The sequence below is a fragment of the Berghia stephanieae genome, chromosome 8, assembly GCF_034508935.2.
Source record: "Berghia stephanieae isolate SIO BIC M18660-M18661 chromosome 8, UCSD_Bste_1.3, whole genome shotgun sequence".
In the NCBI taxonomy this organism is placed as follows: domain Eukaryota; kingdom Metazoa; phylum Mollusca; class Gastropoda; order Nudibranchia; family Aeolidiidae; genus Berghia; species Berghia stephanieae.
Genome location: NC_088367.1, coordinates 42651251 through 42660575, shown reverse-complemented (window position 1 = coordinate 42660575; position 9325 = coordinate 42651251). Strand labels below are relative to the sequence as shown.

General features: G+C 37.2%; 2 protein-coding genes across 3 annotated transcripts in view; one reads left to right on the top strand and one right to left on the bottom strand.

Annotated features, from left to right (window-relative positions):
• The window catches only part of LOC144978716 (uncharacterized), an 87157-nt gene extending 82447 nt beyond the window's left edge, over positions 1-4710 (bottom strand). The window contains exon 1 of the mRNA XM_078925138.1: positions 4611-4710. The gene's annotated coding sequence lies outside the window, so the exon portion shown is untranslated. The remainder of the gene's footprint in view (positions 1-4610) is intronic.
• LOC144978715 (vesicular glutamate transporter 3-like) overlaps positions 1-9325 on the top strand; it is a 350750-nt gene that overhangs the window by 70338 nt on the left and 271087 nt on the right. The window lies entirely within an intron of this gene.

Below are 9325 nucleotides of genomic sequence, written 5' to 3'. Positions count from 1 at the left end.
AATTGTTGTCCAAACTCTAAATACAGCAGAGCACACTTATTAAGCATTTGCTGAAACGATTTGACGGATATAACGATCGAGTGTGTGTGTGTTCCCCCATTTTCCCCATTGTTATTTTACAAATACTGTTATAAATAAGTACTGATATATATATATCAACTTTCTCTTCTGCCTCATGTTGTTCTTTATAGTATCTACTCATTAATAATAAATAGAAGGAACGCAATATGCTTCAACAGTCATGTCGTCACATCCCTCGTAATGACGCATGTTAACTTAGTTTAGAGCCAGTTACTAAGTTACCATGTGTCATTACGAGTGAAGTGACGATATGACTGTTGAAGCATTTTGCGTTCCTTCTATTTATGATTAAAATCAGTGTTTTGCCATTCTACACATACACGCACTTGACTAGACCGCATAATATCAACAGTAGATTCGGCCACAGCTCATTGGGCTCAAAGATCGCCCGTTTACGGAACGCAATCCTGTTATTCAACTTGCATTGATGCACACACAGTGGAATGAATTTTTCGCGGACAATTGATGATTGAGACTCAAGGCCATTGACATTACTAGTGGCGTAACAGATACCATGAACTCTGACATAATAGTCAATGAGAAATGCACACACACACACACACACACACACACACACACACACACACACGACATAACAGAGCATGGGGATCTCAAGAGACATTCCGTTGACAAGACCGTAGGCGTTTCATTGTCCTACCTTTTGTCTTGACATAAGCCATCAAATACTGATATTATTGAAAATGGATGCTATGCGCTCGGTTAAAATACTCACAACATCCGCCAGATAGATATAAAGTACCAACACACAAAACTATGTGTAACCTTGAACGTTTATAGTCTGATTGATGGAATTTAATGAGAACTACTCATAAATATGACTGCTAAAAACAATAACAAAGAGCTGAGTGACGTCAATTTTTGTTCAGTCTATAAAATGAACGGCATTTCGATTGGTTGGTTGGCAAAATAGGTCCCAGGTTTGATCCTGATCGAGGAGGGCTGATCTTTTTATATTGATTTGCTTTTCGTTTGTTTTTTGTGTGTGTATTATTGTTAGTTTCCATTTTTTAAACTGGCTTACCAAAGAATACACTACGGGGTTCGAATTTCGAGATTATGAGTAATTGCTCACCCCATTCTGATCACGCTCAACATCGCTTGAATTCGTGATAAAAGCGAGATTGTAGATAACGCGCTGTCACCAATCGTATACTCCGTTAAGTTATGGCCTGATTCTTCCCCGAAAATTACGTCACAATAAATAATATATGATGACGACCGCCGAAAGAAAATGAAGAGCGAGGTATTCAATGGGGGAAAATTCGTTTCCTTTAGCACTAGTACTATTACTACTAACAACAATAACAACAACAACATCAACAACAACAACACAACTCACTTTTCACTTTCTTTTGGCCATTGTTGCCTTGCATTGTGACCCGATGTTCAGGGAAATGTCAGGCTATGAATTAACGAAGGCTACGTACAGCATGAACTCTGACCTTTATATTCAATGTTGATGAATTGGACATATATTTGCAACGGTATTGGCGCTGTCTCCAGAGACATTCACAGACTTGACCGAAGGCGCTTTATTGTCCTACTTTGGTATTTACGTTATAACCGACCTGTACATATTTGCAGGTCTGTTAACCCAAACTGTTATGGGATCATTGTTGTAATGGAAATACTATCAAAGCAACACAAACTTTTGTCCATTACAACAATGTTAAATCAAGTCCATCAAAATATGTGCATGTGTAATATGAGCGTTGTTTCTGTTTAAAAAAAACCCTAAAGCCAAAAACCGACGTTATGTTTCGTTCTACTGACTTCAGACCCCTTTGCTAAACGCATTGAGTACATTAAATTGGTATTGACTTACTTGACTTGACTTATGCCTCTTGGCTCCTGGCGAAGCAAAGGACCTCTACAGCACTCTTCCAGCTTCGTTTGTCTTTGGCACAGACCCTTGCCTCACATGGTGAGCATGACTTGACTTATGCCTCTTGGCTCCTGGCAAAGCACAGGGCCTCAACATCCCTTTTCCACCTTCTTCTGTCCTTGGCACAAACATTTGCCTTACTCCGGGTAAGATTGGAGACGCACAAATCTTAGTGATATCTTCTCCTCCAAGACTGTTTTGGACCCATAGAGCAGGACTGCTTTAACATTGATATTGCCTTATACAAAAGATCAGGTTCTTAAAAAGTCTTTCCTGAATGATAAAATTGGTCCCAATACAAAGAGACCGCCATTAAAAAATGCTTGCCTTTATGAGAAAATTGGTCCCAATACAAAGAACCGCCATCTTTGCGTAAAGGCGAGTTGTTCGAGTTGTGGTGAAAAGAAGGCAAAATAACCCATTAAAATTTAACCAAGCTCTTTCACACAGTAAAGCAATGATTGAAATTTACCGTGGTAGCAGTAGTCAAAGTTTGGATTCATCAACTGTAACTAAATAGAATCGTTAAACTCATGAATGAACTGACTTCAGAGGCGATCGATAAAATAAACTTATAGATTTTTAACGCATTAAGCCTTAATTGTTACCTCCCCCCCCCCCCCACACCCATTTCTTTTTATTACTAATTCGCGTAGTAAATACCATGTTTTTAAAAGTCTGGCCGGGATATACCAGAATTCACTTGGCCACGCATGCGCATAAATAATGAATTATTAATGAGAGCACTTGTACCCAAGGGAGTGGATCGCTTTCTGGTTGGCGTGTTCCTGTACACACGGCTCTGCAGAACTCTGGCAAAACACGTATTTTTCCCCCCATTTTGGCAAGAAAAATTTTATTTAAAAAATCGATCGATTTAAAGTGACCTTCACCTTCTTAAAAAAAATTTTCTCAAATCGGGAATTTCTTAAGTCTTTTTTTGGGATGTTTCTGGTCTGAATTTTCTTGGCAAGTCGACGATCCTTTTTAAAACGATCAATAGGGGAAGAAAAAGTTTTCTGGCCAAAATAGAAGAATCTGTTTTTGTCAAAGTATAACAACGTTTGGGTCCAGGAGGGGGGGGGGGGGGTGGGATCGGCATGAAAGTTTCGGTTCAACCTCTCCCCCACTCACCTCCCCGCCATCCCCACCCCCGCAATCTATCGTCAATCAATACCCCCATAAAACGTTTCCCGTTAACAATGATAATATTATACCCATTTCTATTGAAATGGAAACAATACACCCTGTTGTGGTTTTTTTTTTTTTTTTTTTTTGGATCATGTGTGCAGTGGCGTTTCGGCTATTTGGAATGTAGGGCCGCGTACACGGTCAAAAAACTTTTTTATTCTACTTTCGCCAGAGTTCATATTTTGTAACTTCAAATATTATAGATGAATCAGTATGCTCTTCAACTGTACAAAAATAGACATACAAATGAATGGAAAAAAACCAGCAACAATAATTAACAATTTATTTGAGAGCCAAAATCATTAATAGATATTTGAATTAAAAGGAAATAATAATCAAATGAAAAAAAGACGTTATGTCAGTGTGACTTTGGAAAAGGGGAGAGTGAGGGGCCAGAAATAAGTATCTGAATTTATTTTCAACTCACACCGAACACCAGTGAATTTGAGCGAAATTTCGGATTTGTATTCATTATGACCTCAATTTTAATAGTGAATCATTGAGTACAACAGGCACATTAAATTGAAATTGCTTTGTCAAATTTGAACATGCAATATCCACGTTTCTCTTCTTGGAAAACTATAACGATGGTCGGCGGATCAAACCTCTGAAGTGTCGATTTTCACGATCGACGAATCAAAACTCTGAAGTCTACATACGAGCTTTGTGCACCGTGTTTTATTTAATTTTTCGGCGGATCAAACCTCAGAGGATACGTGAGGAAGTCGATGCATTCTAATGGGGTGATTAGAAAGCAAAGGGCCTTATAACAGTATGTCAAGAATACACTGACAGTGATACTAGAATGTCAAAACTTTAACTTTGTAACAGAAATAAAACAAAAATCTCACGTTTTCTGTACGTATGTACTTACAAAACTCACGTCAACAGAAAAATCTCACGTTTTCTGTACGTATGTACTTACAAAACACACGTCAACACAAAAATCCACGTTTTCTGTACGTATGTACTTACAAAACACGCGTCAAATCAAAAATCTCACGTTTTCTGTGCGTATGTACTTACAAAACACACGTCAACACAAAAATCCACGTTTTCTGTACGTATGTACTTACAAAACATACGCCAACTCAAAAATCTCACGTTTTCTGTACGTATGTACTTACAAAACACACGTCAACACAAAAATCCACGTTTTCTGTACGTATGTACTTACAAAACACACGTCAACTCAAAAATCTCACGTTTTCTGTACGTATGTACTTACAAAACACACGTCAACTCAAAAATCTCACGTTTTCTGTACGTATATACTTACAAAACACACGTCAACAGAAAAATCTCACGTTTTCTGTACGTATGTACTTACAAAACACACGTCAACTCAAAAATCTCACGTTTTCTGTACGTATATACTTACAAAACTCACGTCAACACAAAAATCTCACGTTTTCTGTACGTATGTACTTACAAAACTCACGTCAACACAGCAATGAAAAGACAAAATATTATTATTTAAGTTGGAGAATTTTCTTCGTGGTTTAATCTACGAGATCTGAATAATATAATGTGATCCAAGGAGTGAGAGACAGACGACCTGTCTTATCTGTCAAAGAACCAAAAAGGGCCGTAGACCGGATGTCGTAGTATGGAACCGCCTTTGCATTACTTCCGGTCTCCAGCCAAGGGTTGATGGGATAGTTGGGGAATCCCCTACCTTCGTCATGCTGCGTTACGGGTGTCGTTAGATCCATGGGGTCGTTTTAATAAAAATGTCATTCGCGATGTTCGTAGGATGAAAGACGCGAGATTGGGTAATCCTAAATAATTCAACCCCGAGCTCAGCAGTGAATGGTTTAGATCAAACTATAATTATGTGTAGTAATACGCTTCAACGGTCATGACGTCACTTCCCTCGTAATGACGCATAGTACTTAGCAACTGGCTCTAATCTAAACTATCGGAACAATGGCGGACGCCCTTATGAAATATTTCTCCGACGAGCATAAACGTGAATCCAGAGGAGAAAAACATTATAAATATGATCATGCTTTGACTTTTATACATTCTGATCACATTACAAATGAAAAGTTCTAGCCAGCATGAAGAATAAAAAGTACCGATTTTCTTTGTTTAGAACCACGCTGCTCGCCGTTGCTGGGCGACGTGACCTCATACTATTGAATTTAACTCATTTAGCATCAGTCATTTGTGCCATTCGTGCTAATAACAAACCTGAATACTGCTACAAAAACAGACATTGAACTTCGAAGATTTCTTTCGCTTTTACTTCAAACAACAGAATCAAATTTTATTTAATACAAGTTGTTTTTTTTTTAAAGAGTTTTCTGCCAAACCACACAATTCACTGACAGACAAAAAATGCGCGCGCGCGCATCACGCACACACACGCACACACACATAAACCATTCTACAGAATGAATGAATGAATGAATGGATGAATGAATGAATGAATGAATGGATGAATGAATGAATGAATGAATGACGTTGACGTCATTCGGTGCTGTAATTGTTTCATGACTTCCATTTTTGGGATTAGTTCTCAGTAAAGTTCCACTAATAACATAATATAAATAATAAAGGTTACATAATCTAGTTTTGTGTGTAAGTACGTTTGGTCTGGCGGGCAGAGATGGTGAGTATCTTACTTAAACGCATACTGCCAATAAGTTATAGACAGTTTGCGCTTGGCTAAGAAACTCACAACATTGCAATCCGGAAATGTAACGGATCAACACACAATACTATGTGTAACCTTGAACGTTTATAGTCTGGTTAATACAGTTCAGTGAGAATTATACTTCCGGATGGCAATGTTGTGAACTTTTTAGCCAAGCGCATACTATCTATAATATAAAATCTCGCTTTTCTCTGACAAAATGTAAAATAAAAAATGTTTCGTCAGAATATGGCTTAGCCAGAGATCGATCCTTTTCTATGATACTAAACATTCATAATATATTATCTTAATCTAATTCCTAATTTCCATTAGATACGTGGAAATATTACTCGCCTCCCCCACCCCACCCAATTCCCCCCCCCCCCCCCCCATACACTCCCAACTATCTCCTCTCACAAACACATTTATCTATAGATAGAATGAAGTTGACGTCACTCAGGTCTTTGTTATTGTTTTTTCCCACCCCCACCAACGTTTATCAGTAATTCTCACTAAACTGTATAAACCAGACTATAAACGTTCAGAGTTACACATAGTTTTGTGTGTTGGTCGGTTATACTTCCGGATGGCAAAGTTATGAGCTTCTTAGCCAAGCGCATTCTATCTATACGGCTTAGCCAGAGATCATTTTCTATGATACTAAACAGTCATGATATATTATCTTAATCTAATTCCTAATTTCCATTAGATACTTGGGAGTATTACTCACTTCTAAACACCCCCCCCCCCCCCACCCACCACCACCCCCCCCCCTCCTTTACGGTCCCAACTATCTCCTCTTACAAACACATTTATCTATAGATAGAATGAAGTTGACGTCACTCAGGTCTTTGTTATTGTTTTTTCCCACCCCCACCCACGTTTATCAGTAATTCTCACTAAACTGCATTAACCAGACTATAAACGTTCATGGATACACATAGTTTTGTGTGTTGGTACGTTATACTTCCGGATGGCAAAGTTATGAGCTCCTTAGCCAAGCGCATACTATCTAAATGGCTTAACCATAGGTCATTTTCTATTATACTAAACAGTCATGATATATCTTAACCGAATTCCTAATTTCCATTAGATACGTGAGAGTATAACTCATCCCTCACCCCCACCCCCAACACCCCCTCCTATACGCTCCTAACCATCTCCTCCCCACATTTATCTATAGCTCCTCGTGTCCACCCATAAGATACAAGACAACTGGAATCAGCTCCCTCGGGTGATAATTAAGAATCCCTTGAGAGTAAATAGTCATCTAAGTTATCTAACCTAATCACGCGTCCACATAAGACAAGCCAGGTTAGTCTGGAATGTATGCAGACCTGCCAACCTGAAAATTATTTTTTTGGGTAGATTTTAGGAGATAAATATTGTAGACGTCATTATAGATAGAATGAAGTTGACGTCACTTGGGTCTTTGTTATTGTTTTTTTTTTTCCCATCCATGTTTGTGAGTAATTCTCACTTAATTGTATTAACCCCAGACTATAGATAGAACGAAGATGACGTCACTCTGGTCTTTGTTATTGCTTCTTGCCATCCGCGTTTATGAGTAATTCTCACTAAACAGTATTAACCAGACAACAATAGGTGACACACAGTTTTTTGTGTTGGTCCGTTATACTTCCGGATGGCAATGTGGTGAGCTTCTTAGCCTAGCGCATACTATCTATAGATAGAAGGAAGATGACGTCACTCTGGTCTTTGTTATTGCTTTGTTGTTTGTTTGTTTTATTTTATTTTATTTTTTTATCCATCCATGTTTGAGAGTAATTCTTACTTAACCGTATTAACCATACTATAAACGTTCAAGGTCACACCTAGTTTTATGTGTTGGTCCGTTATACTTCCGGGTGGCAATGCTGTGAGCTTCTTTGCCAAGCGAATACATACTATCTCTAGTTAACCTTACAGATCAAGAATTTGCCCTCACAACAATTAGATAATACTTCGAAATCCTTAAAATCGTGCCCTCTGTGGTATCAGCTTTCATTTTCAATTAGGTTTAATGACTTACTAATGCTCACGAAGTCCTGAAATTGGAGCCAAAATTTCGTAATTCTACGACTTTTTCCTACTGTCATGGTCTCAAGTGAGTAAAGAGCTACTCGACTATGCATAAAGATATATGTAGAATGAGGCCCCAGAATTTACTAGTTACTATAAATGAAAAACAATTAACGATTTGTTTACAATGAAATAAAAATAATAATGAAATTTAATTAAAAGAGATAAACAGTGATCGTGGCAGTTACAAATAGAGATATGAATATTTTACGTAACTTATGATAATATGTCAGGTTCATAAGTTTACGTTTCCAGGCAGTTGATGGGCTTGGATGATCTATTCCTCTGATAACAGGATTGGACTCGTAAAATTCCACTTCCAGGCAATTGGTAAGAGGTTATATTGTAGTACAGCGGGCTTGGGTTTGATCCTTGAAGATTATACAATCAAAGTTAAAAGCTCCGGCGTCTTAATGGTGTAGATATAATATCTACAAAGTCCCAAAAGATAAAAATCTTACAATATATATATAGGAATAGAATGACTGGCCGTCCGGCATAGATTGTGGAGAGAAAGTGAGTGTCAAATGTTAGACCTATCAGCTTTTATAATAAGTGGCTACGTGACAGAATGTAGAACGAAAAGTATTCACTAATTAGAAATTAATTCGAGGGAAGGCTATAAAAGGAAAGACGATCTAATATTAGAAGGTAAAGTTTATCTAAGCCTACCGAAATATAACTGGAGTGAGATGAATTCAGTTCTTAATAAAATAAAATTTAATAAGATAATTGTGAACAATCTTTACTGTGACACCCCCCACCCACGTTTAAAATATACTCTTTAACCATTATGGGAAAGATAGATTTTACAAACGGAAGTAAATTTACTATCATGATACTCTAGCATTAATCCATTGTTATGATTTGTGCTACAATTAAATTATTTATTAACTAGACATGGAAATGTTTATATTAACGTAGGTATATGAATGGGTGACAATAACAATGAAAGATTGTGATTACAAATCATTGTGATGAACAACATGATGGCAATGTGATTACAAATCATTGTGATAAACAATATGATGGCAATGTGATTACAAATCATTGTGATAAACAATATGATGGCAATGAAGCATGATTTAAGTCGATGATATGAAGGTAATTTACTGAATGAAATGAATGAAAATGTAAATGGAATATTGACATTTCAATTATTAATCATAAATGAGTGAAAATTCATAACAATAATAGATAAAGAGAAGATTTCCCAAATCATGAATGGGTATGGTATATATATCCAAACAATACTCAATGTTACATTAAGTTGGGTCATCATGTTTACAAATAAAATTATCGAAATTGTGCGTTCTGATTTGGCATAATTTGCGAGGTAACTAACAGTATGCATGAGAGGTTAAGTTATACCCTTCTCACGTCATTACACTAATCGAGAAAGTAGGTCGGCGGGCTTGGGTTTG